The sequence below is a fragment of the Castanea sativa genome, chromosome 9 (assembly GCF_040712315.1).
Source record: "Castanea sativa cultivar Marrone di Chiusa Pesio chromosome 9, ASM4071231v1".
Lineage (NCBI taxonomy): Eukaryota > Viridiplantae > Streptophyta > Magnoliopsida > Fagales > Fagaceae > Castanea > Castanea sativa.
The window spans coordinates 45,776,410-45,794,699 of NC_134021.1; the positions used below are offsets into that span (position 1 = coordinate 45,776,410).

Genomic DNA, 18,290 nt, shown 5'->3' on the forward strand with positions numbered 1-18,290 from the left:
CTCTCATTTCCTCTATAGTGGTGAATTCAGACCATTTTTATTCTTCACATGAATCCACAATTACCAATTGGGCCTAGGAATGTACCTCCTGAGCCAGGTGATGCACATAACGCATCTTGGAATGTACCAAATGAAGTGCATGATGACATGTCAACAGTTACATTTTGGCAAGCAGTACAATATTGGTGGAGAAATCTTTGGAACCAACAGGCTCCGCAAGTTGAAGGTGATGATCACCTCCACGATCATGTTCGCCTAACCCCCCTAGAAAGGTGGTTCACAATAAATGTTCAACCCCGGGTGACCTCTGTTCGAGTCTTTTGGTTCCTTCTAGGATTGATTAGTTCTCTTTGTGCTCTTTCCACCTTCACTGCAACTCAATTTTACCTTTTAAAGATTGGAGGTCATGTTGGTGTTATTTTCTTGGTGGCAATCTTGCACACAGTTGCACTCCAGTGTCTCTTATTATTTGGGTTCTTTAATGCTGCATGTGAGAGATTTAGGAAACATTTTATGTTCAAATCAATTGGAGATTTTATAATTATGTTTGGACTATGTTTTCTGACTTCAGAAACAGGGCACAAGCTTATGAGTCCCTTTAAGGCACCATATCCAGTGAGGCCAACTTATCACCAAAAGATAAAATTCTCTGAAATTGCAGGTGTTGTAAGGAGTTTACTTTTCACATTTGATGCCCTCTCTATAATCAATTTACTGAAGCCTGGCCGCCACTATTGCATCTTTGAAGTCACGGCTACTTTGACAATGCACTTGAGCTTGGACTTGCTGCTCAATAGGAACCTTTTTTATGGTGCTTTTGCAATGTCACTTATTTTTCTGACTGTTGTCTTCAAGAATTTCATTTGGCGTAATGAGGTGAATGGGCAAGTCCCCATGAATCAACAACGTCGCCTTCCATTGGTTCCTGCAGAAAATATTGCTTGAGTTGGATTGTTGAATGGAAAATGATACATATAAAACTTGGTAGAATAATATGATAATATATAGAAATGTCTAGCAATAAGGGGGATTGAGGTTGAAATCCCGCCTACACAAAAGATCAATTGGAGTTTTACTCTGATGATAAAAGCAATTATCATAGAGTAGATGCTGTAGGTTTAAATTATTCTGTATATATCCAAAATAATAATAATGTACATATGTATGTTAATAGATATGGGTTTTTTTTTTTTTGCTGGGCTTGCTCGCGTTGGGTTTTTTTTTTTTTTGGTTGGTTTGTTTGTTTGTGTGTGGTGGGTTTTGCTTAGTCATGATCTTCCCATGGTGGTGGATGGATTTTGATGTGGGATAGGCAAAAGGTGGGTTTTGGCGGTTGTTGTGTATTTCTAGGAATGAATGGTAAAAGACTTGGACTTAATTTTTTTTTGGCTTGTAAATCGAGTTTTAGATACTTGATTTTCAGGTCAAATACTCGATTTTTAGGCCCAAAATCGAGTCTTTTAGACTCGAGATGTTAGTAAAAAAATATAATTTGTAAATAGTAACTACTAATTATATTGTTTGGAAATTATTGCTAATTTCCCATTTTGCCCGAAAATAGTATTGTGAAGTTATGCCATTGCTGAAAAATTAGGTTTGAATTCTCCTATTCCATTTGTTATGAGAGAGAGAGAGAGAGAATAAATGGTTGACGAAAGTATCATCTTTCAGCAAAGTTATCAACACCAAAAAAAAAAAAAAACGAGTACAAGTGGAAAGGAACTACCAAAACCATCCTTCCTGTGTATGTTGGCCTTCTCTTTGTGTATATATGGGACCCTTTCTACTTGTCCTATTTACTTGAGTTGGTGCAATTCGGGTCCAGGTCAGCAGTATAGTATGGCAAATTGCTAGAGCAAGCTTTTTAAAGTTAATAGGAGTTACTCTTTATCCCAAGTGGACACTAACTATGCTTCCTAAAAGAAGCTAGTCTTCAATGTTCTCTGCACTTTAACCAGAAAGCTACGAACAACTAGGCTTCAGTCCTTGTGAAACCATTTCACCCTGAAGGTGAAGAGCCCTTGTTCTATCACCTTTTTTACAGTGGCTTGCAATCAATGTCTCGTAACTGCACGCAGTTGGGGCCAGTGAACGTTCTTTCATAATCCTCAAATATTTTTTCTGCTTCCTCTACTTTCCCACACAGGCAAAGGCTCCTAATCAATGACGCATAGACCAATAATTCAGGAGAGAGTGATCTATTCTCAATTTCATAGTAGAATTTGAGAACTTTATGAAACTCACCTTTTTTTTTCCATAACCCTCAATCAAATGAGAGTATGTAATCTCATCAGGCAGGAATCCTCTATCTAACAAAACAATTAACACTGCATTGGCCTGCTCCAAGTTCCCAATTTCACTGAGCTTTCCTACCATCTCATTGAAAGCCCAACAACTAGGTACAAGTCTCCTCTCCAACATTTTCTCACAATGCATTAAACTTTCTTCCAATTTTCCTGCTTTAGCACACCCCTCAATGATAAGATCAAGACATTCGCTATAAACCTCAAACCCAGATCTTCCATCTCCTTCATTAGGCAATGTGCTTCTGCTATTCTTCCCTACTTACAATGTACTCCTATAAACAAAGTACAGATATAAGGATTTTCTTGTAAACCTCTATCAAGCATTTCTTCACACACTTTCCATGCTGACTCCAAATTACCAAGCCTTACTTTAGCATGAACAATTAGTGAATAAGCAGCTATATCAAGAATCATACACTTGCAATATTCTCTTCAATAATACCATACAATCTTCAATTCTTCCCTCCTCTAAAATCTTTAAGATCAAACTGGTATTAACATTCACTGAAGGAGAGCATCTCTTACCATGGATCTGGTCCAATATTTCGACATATTTCTGCAAATTCCCTTCCTTGCACAATGCAATTATCAAGGTTTGGATTGTTACCTCATTTGGATATGTTCTTTTTTGAATCATATGCTCATAAATATTCCAAACTATAGGGACTTGATCAAATTTTTGAACAACATGAATCAAAGTATTGAAACTTATAAGGTTTGAAGAGAAGCCGCATTCTTCCAAATAGCAGTAGACTTCAAAAGCAATCTCAAACATTCTGAGTTTAGCATAAGCCTGTACTAACAAATCAAATACAAATAGAGTTGAAACAGTAATCTTGAAACTTCAAAGTAGAGAATCCACAACTGAAAAATCTAAAAGGGCTCCCTGCATTTTTTTTCAAAACTGATTCAAGCAATGCTCGAGCATCCATAATATGAATTGTGATACAGTAAGACCAATTCCCATGTTCAAACATTTTCCTTTGTGCTGACCAATGGAAAAAAGCCAGAGCCTGTTTTGCATTAGTTGGCTCCTTCAATTCCAGCGGTACCTTCTCAACATCAAATCATTTAAGAGAACAGAATCAAAATTTTGAGTCAGAATGTCCCAATTATAGCCCTTCCTGAATGGATTCAATTAAGAGGCAATTTTTTATGTGTCTGCACATTACCAATGAAATCAAGAAAGCATATAGGGTAGTACATTCTAACATTTTCAATCTCAGGATAGTCATCTTACCTTGGGCAAACACCACTTAGATGCACAACATCCTGCAAAAACTAACAGATAATCAAACCATCAAAATTTGATTTTTGTTGGGATGAAAAAGCATGAAAGAAGATTTTTTTAAAAAAAATTTTATGAATAAGAAAAATTTTAATTTAAAACCAACGTAACAAGAAGCAGAAACTAGCTGAAAACATCCAAAAACAACAAAGCAAGAGCTACAACCTAGCAACAAATAACAAGGATAAAAAACTGCTACAGGGATCCTCCACAAACAGCTAAGAGCCTATTAAAAATTTAATTAGAATTCACATTTTTGCGCCGGAAAAACCCTGTATATAATATCAGCAATCACAGTTTGCATTAGCATCACAAATTAGTTGATTTTAAATTCTCCCAAGTAAAATTTCTTTTAATCAAACACGTTGAATTTCATTCAATATTATAGTTTCCCACAAAAAAAGACCTGCAGGTACCCAATGAGTACATATTTCTGTTTTAAATAAGCCTTATGTGTGTCTATGTCGGTGTCATGCACGTGTATGTACACAAATATAAGCTCCAATCTGTATAGCGGCCGATACGATAATTCATTCTTGTGAATACCCACTGGAAGCTGTTTTAGTTTGGAAAGGTTAACTAAATATATTTCAATACTAGTCAATATGGGTATGTCATTTCAGGTTGACAGCTTTAGATAAAAGGAATCAAAAGAGAAAATAACTTCATCTAACTCATTATTACATAAAGAGATAGACTAACATCATCTCAATCCAAAACAAATTAATCAAGGCTCTCGGCATCCACATAAGCATGATACAGCATAGTCACAATCAAATTGAGCCATTGAAGCCCAAACTCAATCCTACCGATAACAGTAGCATTTTCAAGATACATAACGCACAATCAGAATTGTTTACAATCAAGATAATTGAGTCGTTTGCAACGAAAGTTAGAAACTTTGTCGCACATTCAGCTTTGACAAAGTGAAATAAGTAAGATTTTCTCTAAAACACAAAGTGGGTCATTAGTATTTTGAGTGGGAAGGGTTAAAGACACAAACTTTTAGTTAGTTTTTCGTAGGGAACCGAGCAGAAACAATTTCAAACTAAGATTAAATGGTTATCCACAGCAAAAACATGAAACTCCAGCCCCACCTACTTATCAAGTACAGAAAAGCAGAACATGAAAAGAAATGATTGAAGGGGTGAGAGAAAGAGAAACTAACTTACCCGTGTCACCGATGAGCGGCGGAGAGAGAGAGAGAGAAGTCGGACTATCGAAGCAAACGCAATAAAGGTAGAGACATTTTATCAAAGAATAAAAAATAAATGCAGAGAGCCAAAGACACAATAATTTCAAAACAAATCTTAGGCGACAAATTACAAAAAATAATGCTAGTGGTAAGTCTAAATGTTAATTAACAACAGATTGTTATCTAAGCTTTGTTATTGTGAAAATATTATAAATATAGTATTTGTAAGTGCACAATTGCACCTGGCCCCAAGAACAGTTACGGGCTTAGGCCCAATGAGCTTTAAACAATATGAATTTGTAGAGTGTGGGCTTGAAACCCAGGTTAGAAGTGTCTGAGGATTAAATGACAAGCCAAAGATTGCAAACACTTGAAAACAACAAGGAATATTGTAAATCAACCTGCTCGGACGTAAGCCGAGAGCTGTTCTTATATTCTCTCTTTCTCTTTTTTCTTTTTCTTTTCGATTACAAAAAAGGGTGCCCCTTATTCCTGTTCTAGGTTGCTCCTTAAATACTCCTCTTTTTGATCCTTTGTACACGTGTTGCCCTAACTCCCCCTTAACCTAGATATTTCTTTTCTCAGTGCCTCTGAATAGTAACCAGAAATTTCCCTTCCACTGTTCAGGTGTCACTTACCCATTAATGCGGCCAGGGTGGTAGGTGCAGGGTCTTTAATGTGGAGGTGGCAACCTTTATCTTTGGTATTTCTCTAACATCAGTGCTTCTAGGACATTCAAGGGTTCACCCCCTTTAACCATTGGTCTTGACCGTATCATTCCCTAACCTTTACCATGAAGTCCCGGGTTCTCCGGTGTTCGTCCGAAGGGAAATTCACCCTCGGCTGGATCCTCGGATTCTCGACGTATGGGCCGACCCGTAGTAATAACAAGTTCTAAACCCAAGAGCAGGTCGGCCTTCCTTAGCATGGCCCATCAGGGTCTTTTTACTCCCCACAGTATTGCTCAATTATAAATTGATTTTCTAATTTTACTCAAAATTCAATAAAATCTTGTAACTTTAGATTTATTCACTTCAGATCTATGAGTTACTTTTATTCAATGTAGTTATTTGTCTAATTCCATCGCATTGTGCATATAGGTATCCTAAAAATGATGTTGTTTTGTAAATTTTTTTATTAAAAAGATACTAAAATTACGTCATTTTGGGACACAATTGATATCTCTCTAATTGAAGTGGATGCAAGGACTACATTGAAAAAAAAAATGGAGTATGAGTAAACTAGAAGTTATAAGACTTAATTAAATTTTGAACAAATTAAGTTAAAGGGTGCAATGTGTAATTTAACTAATTTTTATTTCTTAAAAAAAGGGAGGGGGGGGGGGGGTCTGTATTTTATGGGTCAATTTCCTTGAGTGCACTTGATTCATACCCATATGGGGTAGTATTTAATTCAAAACTCAAAAATTTTCACATGTAACCATGACAAATAGGTAAAATCAAGTGAATTCAACTTGATTGGGTAAAAATTGGGCTAAAATATTTTATGATCTTTGTCTAGTCTTTGATAGGTTGAATCAATCTAATATGACTCATATTTTCTTTCACATGCAAATATAACGAAATATAAAAGAAACGAAGAGCATATTCTTTTTGTTTTCTTTTAATACAAATAAGAGATTAGAGAAATGAAAATAAGGTTAATTTTGTTTCTCAATAAAACTTGTTACTTACTTATTTATGTGTGTGTGTGTATGTGTGTGTGTGTGTGTGTTTGTGAGAGAGAGAGAGAGAGAGAGAGAGAGAGAGAGAGAGAGAGATGAAATAATAATAACACATAAATTCAAAGGTGAAAGTCAAAGTTTACTAGTTGTTGATACCTATTTTAATGACACATTTTTTTACAAGCTTAATTCATGTATTGTATTATATATATATTTTTCTTTTAAGCATGGCTCAAGCTTATGTGAACATATTGGGGAAATTGAGAGAGTGTGATTTGGAGGGAATGAGCTGGTTCCTTTTAGAACTTTTTGCTTAAGCTCAACCCAAGTGTGCTATCAAGTAGGCAAGGGACGCTAGTAGCACCTCAAGCTCATGGAAGAGGTCTTGTACCCAAAATTTCTACCCCAAAAGAGGTCCTATACTCTCATTGTCTATGGCCTAAAGTTTTTGTCCTAAACCATTTTTGTCTCTAAAATATAGTTAGCTCTCATTGGCTAACTACAGCTGCTAGCCCTCACTTTTGGCGGGCCTCCCAACTAAGAGTCTAACATAGTTGAAAAGGAGGAGCTAATGGGGGCTTAGTCAAATCTTTCCCAGATTATGCATAAAGCAAGCTAATTTGTTTACCTAATTAAAGCAAATCAGAAACCAAAGATCAATTTAACACCTTGAAGGTCCATAGCCTCACCTTTTAGCCTAAAAACCAGTCATTAAGGATACCTAAAGGCTATTATAAAACTCTCCCTTCAGCTCAAAATAAAGTCAATCACGTTTTACCCATATAGCTAAAACTGTACAGCAATAGCCCATGGAGCCAACAATGATTCTTAGGGCCCGTTTGGTAAGGACCTTTTGAAGAGTGTTTTCTATGATTTAAATGCTCAAAACTGTGGGTCCCACTTTGGAGCGAGTTGTTTGGTAAGGATATTATTTCATGGGCATTTAGATAACAGTACTCAGTATAGGTGCCTTAAAACATGTATTTAGAGAACCATTAAAGAAGTGTATTCAATATTTAAATAATAGTTCTGAATGGCACAATTGTAATATTGTAAAAATTGTGGGACCCACACATAGTCAGTTGATATAAGTTTGAACCATAAATGGATGAATTTGCTTCAGAGCACAAGGTTTGAACTCTCCCAAATTACAACAATAGAATTGCAGTGAGTTGTTGGCAGATAAGATGGCAGCAACAAATCGGGTTGAAGAAGTGAGAGTGAAATTCAAACCTGACTTTAAGAAGTGAAGGATTTGCAGTGGACTGTTGGCGGCTATGAAGAGAGATAGCGGTGATAATGAATATATTTGACGGATGTTATGCATCGATAACATGATAAATACATTTTTTTAATGTATTTTCTTTTTAAAGTTTTATATGTGAAATTCAACATATAAATTTATAAAGCTTATATAATAAAATTTATTCTAACCATAAGCTACACTCTTACATAAAATGTCAACCTTGTAATGGCTTTGTAAAACAATTTATGCATAGTAAATGCAGTGGCAGAGCTAGGAAATTTATCTAGGGGCAACTAATTATAACAAAATTCTTGAAAAAAAATTCATCAAAACTAATACTTAGTTCCATATATTAACTTTAAAACTCACACTTTAAAAGCTAAATATTTGAAATTTATAAACTAGTTATATAATTAATTTAAAAAAATATATATAAACTAAAGAAAGATACATATTATATATTAGATGTTAGTATATGAATAGTGAATAAGTTGATTCTAAAAACTAAAGAATAATTCTTCTTAGAAAAAAAAAGATTAATAAATAAAGTTATAAATAAACACATACAGCCATACACGAGTGTTTTCGCCAAAGTTTAGAGTTAGTCAGTTTAAACTTTAAAGTTACAAGACAATAATAAAACTACTAAAAGAGCTCATGGTATTGCAAAAAAAAAAAAAATAAATAAAAAAAAGCAGAGAGAGAGGGGAAGAAACCAGTTGCTATCAACTTGGATTGGAGCATGAACTGAGCGGACCACGTCGGTGAGATGATTCGATTGACGGCATGGTTGCATGAGGTTTTCACACAATTAGCTGATCTGTTTTATTTTATCTGCATTTTTTTTTACTTTTGATTTGGATTTTTTTTTTTTGAAAAACTGTTCATTTGGATTTTAGACAATTGGGGTTGTGTAAATATTTAAAGAGGCCACGCCCACAGCTGATTAATGGGCCAAGGCAATAATTTTTTTTTGGTTTTTCTTTTCCAATTTAATGTTTTGGGTTTTCTATTCCATTTCTTTTTATAAGCTTAAATATTTGAGGATCAAATATAAATGTTTTTAAGGACTAAACTCTACTCTATCTATTTGCTAATAACAAAAAGTTCTAAATTTTTTTATTTTGGGAGGTCAAAATCTAAAATTTCAAGGGGGCCGAGAAGCAAGTTGTAATTGATTTTTGTTTGTTTTTGACAAATCTAATGAAAATTTCAAAAAGTTAGTGGGGCCATGGCCTCTTTCGCTCCGCCAGTGAGTAAATGTACAATCCAAAAGACTTATGCCTATAGAAAGTAGAAAAAATACATCATGTATCGAGTGCACGTATATTTCCTTCCTCTCATATGGAAGTAAATCTCGCACATATTAGTAAATATATATGAACTAGATGCATTATATATACCTAGCTTTGAAGTGCTCTTGAGAGTTTAGAGACTAGAGAGTTTGACACGTTACCTTCCCAACAGCCACCTAAGACTCTGGGCGAGAAAATAAATAGGTAATTGAATCTTCTCTTTTTATCTTATTCCTGCCTGAGAGGTCACATATATCTGGCATAGGGTACAACTCCATATCCACACATATTATATATATGGGAAATGTTAACAAGTACCGGCCGGTGCTTGTTAAGGTTTCTTTTTTTGTGTTTTACTTAAAAAGAGGAAAAAAAATTGTTAAAAAAATTGCCAAAAGAGATAAACAAAAATTACCAAAAACTGAAAAACTATCAAAAACTAAAAAAGTTACCCAAAAATGTGTTGTTAATGGGCATCTTACAGTGTGTGTGTATATATATATATATATATATATATATATATATATATATATATATATATATATAAATTACATACTCGGTAACGCAAACCAAATGAGAGAAACAAATATACGCAGTTAGTGACGTGAGGCACTGGATAGGCATCATTATTATATCCGTTTTGGTCCAAACTCTAAAACTTGAAACGTGATCTTCAATCAATGTGGTGTACACAAATGATATTTTAACACTAACTAACTAGTCCCTATAAATATGTAGTGACCACGTGCATGCATCATCAATCACAGAGCATCAGAAATCATTTCAATATCAAAATATTATATACGATTTTGTTAATATGTGCCCTAAGGGCACACAATAATAAATCACTTTTGAAAATATTTTTTTAGGAATTGAAAAAGTATTGACATCTTTTACAATTCTCGAGAAAATATTTCCAAAAATAGAAGGCTTAATGTGTGCCCTTAAGGCATACATTAACTGGACCCTATCATAAAAAGTAAACATGTTAGCCATCTTACTATATTTGTCTTTCACTCTTCTCATCTTTCTTGTTGCAATCAAGCTCATTGTCAAAACAACAACAACTCGACCAAAACACCTCCCACCTAGCCCACCTTCTCTTCCAATTATAGGGCATCTCCATATCATTAAAAAACCACTCTACCGTACTTTCCATGCCCTCTCACAAAAATATAGTCAAATATTCTCACTCAAATTTGGTTCACAACTTGTGGTCATTGTGTCATCTCCATCAGTAGTTGAAGAATGCTTCACAAAGAATGACATAGTGTTAGCCAACCGTCCTCCCTTCCTACTAGGCAAGCACCTTGCCTACAACAACACCACCTTATTACAATCCCCATATGACAATCATTGGCACAACCTCCGCCGCATTAGTACACTTGAAATCTTCTCAAACAATCGCCTCAACAAGTTCTTAGGCATCCGAAGGGATGAGATCAAGCACTTGATATGAAACCTGTCACACAATTTTTGCCATGGTTTCGCTAAGGTGGAGCTACAATCAATGCTCTTGGAGTTGACATTTAACACCATAATGAGAATGGTGGCAGGGAAATGGTACTACAAGTACGATGAGGACGTGAAGGACGAGGAAGAAGCAAGACAGTTTAGGCAGATAATTAAAAAGTTAACAGGGTTCGGAGGGACATCAAATCCAGCGGAGTTTGTACCCATCTTGCAGTGGATGGATTATGGAGGTTTGGAGAAGAAGTTGAAGAATCTCTCCAAGAGGACGGATGAGTTCTTGCAAGCACTTATTGATGAGCAAAGGAGGAAGAGGGTAACACTATGATTGACCATATGCTTTCTTTGCAAAAATTGCAGCTAGACTACTACACAGACCAAATCATCAAGGGGCTTATATTGGTAAGTGCACACAATAGTGCTTCATCTCTTATTCAGAGAACGAGGAAATCAAGGTTTTGTTTGATTCTTGCATCTTAAAAAGTAGTCATGCAATTATTTGTTTTATTTTTCTTTAGTAACTTCATCGGAATTGCTGTCTAGTGCGAAATAGTGACATTCTTAGTCCCCCCCAAAAAAAAGTCAACAATAACATTAGACTAACTAATAATATACAGTTTATCAAATAAAAACTAGTTACATACATATCATCATCGTTAAATGTCTCAGAACATAGAAACAAACCATTTTTATTTAATATATTATTGTCCTATTCTAACACCTCGTGTAGAATGCGCAGGATATGTTATTTGCTGGGACTGATACATCAACAGTTATATTAGAGTGGGCAATGAATAATCTACTGAATTATCCTAATATATTGAAGAAGGCTAGAGATGAGATAGATAGTCAAATTGGAGAAGAGAAATTGATTGAGGAATCAGATGTTTCTAAATTACACTACCTTCAAAGTATTATCTCAGAAACCCTTCGATTGTATCCAGCAGCACCATTGTTAGTACCCCATATGTCCTCCGTTGATTGTACCATTGGAGGATATGATGTACCGAGTGGCACAATGTTATTGGTCAATGCATGGGCCATACATAGAGATCCTAAAGTGTGGGATGATGCAACTAGTTTTAAGCCTGAGAGGTTTGAAAATGGTGAGGTTGAAGGACATAAGCTAATGCCATTTGGGATTGGGAGGAGGACTTGTCCTGGGGCGGGCCTCGCCCAACGTACAGTGAGCCTGACTTTGGGTTTGTTGATTCAAAGCTTTGAGTGGAAAAGGGTTACTATAGAAGAAGTTGACATAAATGAAGGTAGTGGGATCACTATGCCTAAAGCCATGCCATTGGAGGCCATGTGCAAAGCACGCCCAATCATGCATAAACTTCTTTTTAAGTCGACGGATGATGTTTGAATGAGCTCCTTGAGTTACTTTTTAGAGACTTGCTTAGTTATTCAAAGATTAATCATTTAATAAACTAAAATAAACAATTACATATTCAATTTGAAAGTTGAATTATTGTATCTATATAAAGTTGTATCCTTTTTTGTTTTTTGTTTTTTTATTTAGGTGTGGTGGTGTTTTTTTTGGCTTGTACTGGATAGTGATTTGTATATGTGTTTAAGGAATAAGAAAGGATTTGGATAATTTTACTTTGCATTTCCAAATTCTTATGTTAAATTAGTATATTTTGTTATATGATATAAATAAATCAAGGTGTCTAAAATTTGAAAGTTAACTGAAAAAACACTTGTTTATTTATTAAATTGGTGAGATGAATGTCTAGAAATTTGAGAAATATTTTCAGATAATATATATATGATTTGCATCTTGAATTGACTTTACTTGAATATTAAATTCAGTTGCATCTTTCCTTATTTAAAACAATATTATCAAAAGCAAATAAATGAGAAATAATTTTTTTAAAGGGAAAGACAATGGTGAAGAAGAAGAAAACAATCAATCGAGCATATTCTAGTTAGCTTTTATGTGTGGGGTTTGTCTTCTCTCTTCTGCCCTTTTTTTTTGTTAAGCTCTCTCTCTCTCTCATGGAGAGATTATGTGACTACTATGTTATTACAAAAAGCCTTGCTCTATATATCAAGACTGTAATTAATACACATGAAATGAGGTGTACCAAGCTCAATGATGAAAATAATCACAAATCATTAAGTGGGTTATTTAGTCTTCTCTCTTAATCTTCTAAACATTCAAACAACTCTGATATTATTTTGCAATGCAAATAATTAAGGATTATGTTGCCTGACATTAAGTTAAAAATCTTAGACTCTCCCACTTGGGAAACATAGGTTATTCATAGTTTTTTTTCTAAAAAAAAAACTTGAAAATTCGGATGAAAGCTGTGTGGTTTCAACAGATATCCAACACCTTTTTGATCTTGGTATATGGATCAATAAACCTCTCAATGTTATTCAATGGGAGAGGTAGAAAGATTGCAGGGATGTTTAATGGCTTTATTATTTACCTTAGTCTTTAATTATTTACATTTGCAAAATAATATCAAAGAAGTTTGAATTTTCAAAAACTAAAGATAAAGACTGAATAATAACCCACTTATTTGTTTGTGATTATTTTTGTTGTTGGACTTGGTACACCTTATTTCATGCGTAAGGCTTTACAAGCAAAAATTGATTATCTTTTATAATTTTTGCCCACTGCTACTCCACATGATTTCTCCTTGCAAACGGATGAATGAAAATTCACTTTCGCATGGGGCTCAGAGGGTCCTAGGTGTTGCTTATGTTTATCTCAGTATCTGCATAGTCTAAAACAATAGGTGGTCAAGGTATATTTTATTAATTTCTTTACTTAAGAGCAAAGGTTCGAGAGCTGATGCTGCCTAAGAAATCACCAGTAAGCTTCGAGTACTCCTCCGATTGAAGCAACACCTGCGAAGAGAAAGTAGATGATCGACAGAGAGCACCGGTGTGGTGCCGGCCAAAGACCCTCCGACGATCAAGTTAGAATATTTGAAACAACCCTAGAGTGCCAGAGTTGAGGTAATTGTGCGTACCTTTTGTCATGAGGGTTTCTGGGGTTTATATAGTGGAGTAGAGCCGAAATAAATGCCTTGGCGAGGAAGTACTTTCCTTTTAGGAGAGCAATTCACGGATCTTTGCATATCGTATGGAGCTCTTTTCCTTATAGGGATCCTTTTGACTAAGACCAAACGTGTAGCGAAAGAACTTTCCTTATATTCACGTATGCAGAAGTCAAGATAGATTAAGAATGGAGGTTGGATCACCCCTTCAGCCTTTTTTCTGCCTAGGTCGTCAACCAATGTGCACCTCCTATACCGCCGTCAGCCTAGGTACATCTCCAAAGATATCGTCAGCTAAGGACCTTCTCACCTAGGCCGTCAATCTTGACTTCGCTATCTTGATCCCTTTAGCTTAACGTCGTCACGTAAGGGGTGTGGCCTTGAATGTCAAAGAGGTGTCAATGACAGTAGTTGACGGATAGCGTATTGTCGTCAGCTTCTTAACGTGCATTCAGTATGTAATAAGTGAACTTCCGTCAGCTTCTTAATGTGCTGTCACCTTGTAATAACATCACTATCAGCTGCCCCCCACTCCATTATCCCGTCAGCTATGGGCGACGGGTCATGGAGTTGGTGTTACCGGGGAAATGGTGTTTGCATGGTGATTTGTGCCATGTTCATTAAATGGTGGGACACATGTCATAAGCAGATTGGCTCCGCGTCTGGACGAGTGTGTCGCTTCGTCTTTCGTGCCTCCTCTCTCCTATATATATCTCACTATTTACCTTTTTCCCACTTTTTTCGCCTTGTTCATCTTGAGAGAAAAAATTCGTCACTGCCAATTTTACCACACCGTCGATCGTGCAACTGTCACCTTCTTGAGACCGTCCTCCTACACGTAAGTTTTCTTTACTTTACCTTTTTACTTTTTCTAGTGACGCCCTTTAGTGAAGTCGTCTGCCTAGGATCTTAGAAAAACCTGTCGTTTGTAGGTAGTCAGATGTCTAGGGAGACGCCGAGTGATCAATCGTTAATCCGCGACGGAGCGGGTTACGACGAAGTTTTCCCATCAGGTCGTGAGCCCACGGAGGGCCTATCCTGGTCATCAGAAAGAGACTCGTCAACTCCTTCTGACGGTGAAGTAGAGAGTTCTAGAGAAAGTGAGGTGAGTGGTGATGAAGAAGGGGTAGACGATGAAGACCAGGGGGTTCGTGGAAAGCCAAGTATCAGTGACGGGGGTGAGAATGACGGCGACGAGGAAGCCTTAGAGAGCACCTCGGGATCCTCTGGTGATGACCGTCCCTTCATCTTACCCTCAGAGTGGTCCGTCAACAATTTTCTCCCGACGATGTCGAAGAATGTCTTCAAAAGTTTGCGGTCCCGTTACCAAATACCAGACAACATTCCCATCCGTCTTCCTGAGGAGGGTGAGAAGTGTTACTCGGGACGAACCACGGACGTCGGCATGTATGATGCCATGTTCGCGGCAGGGCTAAGGCTGCCGCTGACGGCATTACACCGTCAGCTGGCTAACTTCCTCGGGATATCCGTCAGCCAGATTGCCCCCAATGCTTTGCGAACCTTCATTGATGCCGAGATCTTGTGGGGTCGTCTGAGTGGTGGGAACCGTCAGCTGACCTTGGACGAGTTCTTTTGGTGTTATCGCCCTCAGCACATTTCCTCGTCAAAGGGAGTGTACCATTTTGCAGTGCGGGATAAGGAGTTGAAGTTAGTGTCAGACATGCCTAACTCCAATAGGAGGTGGAAGGGCAGATACTTCTTTGTAGAAGGAACAAATTGGGTATGTCGTTAAGAGGAGTGGGAGTCAATGCCCAATGGTTTTGATAACACATGGGCTTATGTTAGAGATTCAGGTTAATCCCGTCGACCCTTCCCACCTCGTCTACTTTTTGCTATCCTAACCCGTCACTTTTCGTTGTAGCTAACAATCGTCCACGTATTACCGAGGAGTAAGAGGAGTTCATTCGTCGAGTGACGGCCATTCCTTTGGACGAGAGGAAGTGTCGGGATCTAATCACGTTAGATACTCTTCACTTATATTGTGGGGGTCCTGAACCGACGGAGGAAGCTTGCAAATTGAACGCTTATTCTCGTCGTCGTAAGTGTCTTTCAACTTCTTGTCTTTATCCTGACGCCGTCTCTTTCTAACACTAATTCTTCGCAGAAATGGAGTCAGCTAAACAACGGGTTCGAGCTGCCGCTGCGGCCAAGAAGAAACAGCAAGAGAATGCTGGGGGCGAGTCAACCCCACCGTTAGCCCTCAAGCCCATTGGGAAGGTCGCGGCCAAGAGGAAACCTGGCGGCAGGGAAGACCGTCTTGGGAAGAAGGTTGCCCCCACTCCCGGGGACAAGTCTTCTCGGAGGCCGTCACCTCCTAGGTCTGCTCATGGGGCAGGCAAGGGTCCGATGACCTCGTCAGGGCCCATTGTCCAAGGATCCGTACGTCGTCTGCTGACCCACAAGGATTATGCTGTAGAGGTGACGGAATCCATTTTAAAGGATGAGGAGACGGATCCTTGTGCGGAGCAAACTACCGACGAGATAGGGGCGTCAGCCCTTTTTGACCTCACTAGGGTATGTGTCTCTTTTTACTTTACTTTGGTGTTCGATCAGTCTTAATCACCCTGACGTTGTTCTATCTTTTTTAATGTAGGCTATGGTTCGCGTGAAGGCCTTGTCGAATAGGTGCTCTGCCAAGGAGGGGGTGATCACCCGTCTGAACGAGCGCGTCAAGTACCTAGCTGACGGTCAGGCGCAGTTCAAGGAGGCGAACAAAATTTTGGGCACGGAGCTGAAGGACTATAAGGAAAAGCTGACGGAGGAAACCCGTCGATGGGAGCTGGAGACGGAGGCCAAGGTGTCGGTGGAGAAGGAGTTGAGGTCCATCCTAGTCCAAGTGGAGACGGCTAGGAATGACGCTGTGGCGGAGTTCAAGGAGTCGTTAGCCTTTATAGACGCTTGCGCTGCCTACTACGAGGACGGGTTCGAGGACTGCTTGAAGCAAGTGAAATCTGTCTATCCTGACTTGGATTTGTCAAGGATTTCAATGGATGAGTCCATCCCGTCAACCCCTGCAGGGGACGCCATTCATGAAGAAGCTGACGACAATAATCAGAGAGACAACAGCGTCGTCCTAGCCCAGCCAGCTGCGGATCACTCCGTCACTCTGACTCCAAATCCTCACAATGGCGACCCAAATGCCATCAGCCCTTCTCTCTCCTGTGCCCAGCCTTTTACTGCCGAAGACGACAGAGGACACTGATGCTCCCCTATGAACTTAAAGTTTTCTTTTCTTTTTTGAGAAGTGTTTTTTTTTTTTTTTTTTTGAGAAGTGTAGACGGAATAGTACTTGACGCCCATTTTTCTGGGCCTTTGTAAAGACATTGCTTACTTTAATTTTAATGTCATTTTATGCTTCAAGTATGTGTGTGTTTTTTATTGCAATTCAGAATTATGTTATTTATGTGCTTCGTCAGCTTAGGGGTGACGGGATTGTTTTCTTTCAATTCAATTTTTGAACTGATGACGGCGTCAGCTTCTTTTCCATGAAAACTCAGGGTCGTTTTTTATCATTCCGTCAGTTTCATGGGCGACGTCGTTGGACAACTTAATTGTATGCCTTAGTTTCTTAACGGCGTCACCTTTTTCTTTCAGCTAATCTAGCTTGGCGTACCCATTTGGCAATACGCCCATTATTTCTACGAACAATGCCGTCAGCTAACTTTGAACATAACACCGTTATTAGGCCGTCACTTTGAACATAACACCGTCACCTTGTTGCATCATGGCAAGGTGACGAGCTTAGGAGGGAACATATCAGCATTTTATTGCCCTTGTACATCTTATGCGTTTGGTGGTAAGGCCTTCTAGTAATGAGGTCGTCCACCTTGTTGTCCTTAGATTGGGATCGTCCACTTTGTGGATTTTAGGTGTAAGATTGTCCACTTTGTGGACTTATTTATGACGCCGTCCATTTTGTGGACTTAGATGTAGATCGTCCACTTTGTGGACTTAGAGGCAGGCCGTCCACTTTGTGGACTTATAAGCAGATCGTTCACTTTGTGAACTTGGATGTAGGCCGTCCACTCTGTGGACTTAGATGTAGGCCGTCCACTTTGTGGACTTATAAGCAAGTCGTCCACTTTGTGGACTTGGATGTAGGCCGTCCACTTTGTGGACTTAGATGTAGGCCGTCCATTTTGTGGACTTATAAGCAGGTCGTCCACTTTGTGGACTTGGATGTAGGCCGTCCACTTTGTGGACTTAGATGTAGGCCGCCCACTTTGTGGACTTAGATGTAGGCCGTCCACTTTGCGGACTTATAAGCAGGTCGTCCACTTTGTGGACTTATAAGCAGGTCGTCCACTTTGTGGACTTGGATGTAGGCCGTCCACTTTGTGGACTTAGATGTAGGCCGTCCACTTTGTGGACTTATAAGCAGGTCGTCCACTTTGTGGACTTGGATGTAGGCCGTCCACTTTGTGGACTTATAAGTTGGTCGTCTACTTTGTGGACTTATAAGCAGGTCGTCCACTTTGTGGACTTAGATGTAGAGGACCTGTTGTTTTCTTCAAGACATAAAAAATTCACTAGTCGTTTCTGAATGAACCTCCTCTTATTATGATGAATGCATAAGTAAAATTTTGTTCAAAAATAGGAAAGATAAGTTTTCAGCCCTTTGGACTTAAAATATACTGTAGACAAGAATAAGCTAAGACAAATAATTAAGGATCATAAACTGGTAATGAGGAGTAACGTTCTGCTTGCTATCTTCTACTGGTAGTACTTTCTGAGGTGCTCGGCGTTCCATGGGTGTCGCAGTTTCTGCCCG

The 18,290-nt window shown here is 38.2% G+C and overlaps 2 pseudogenes; one reads left to right on the forward strand and one right to left on the reverse strand.

Annotated features, from left to right (window-relative positions):
* Positions 1-1,962: 1,962 nt before the first annotated feature.
* LOC142609315 (uncharacterized) lies at positions 1,963-4,381 on the reverse strand (annotated as a pseudogene).
* Positions 4,382-9,999: 5,618 nt separating this feature from the next.
* On the forward strand, positions 10,000-12,117 carry LOC142610900 (cytochrome P450 81E8-like; annotated as a pseudogene).
* Positions 12,118-18,290: the final 6,173 nt, after the last annotated feature.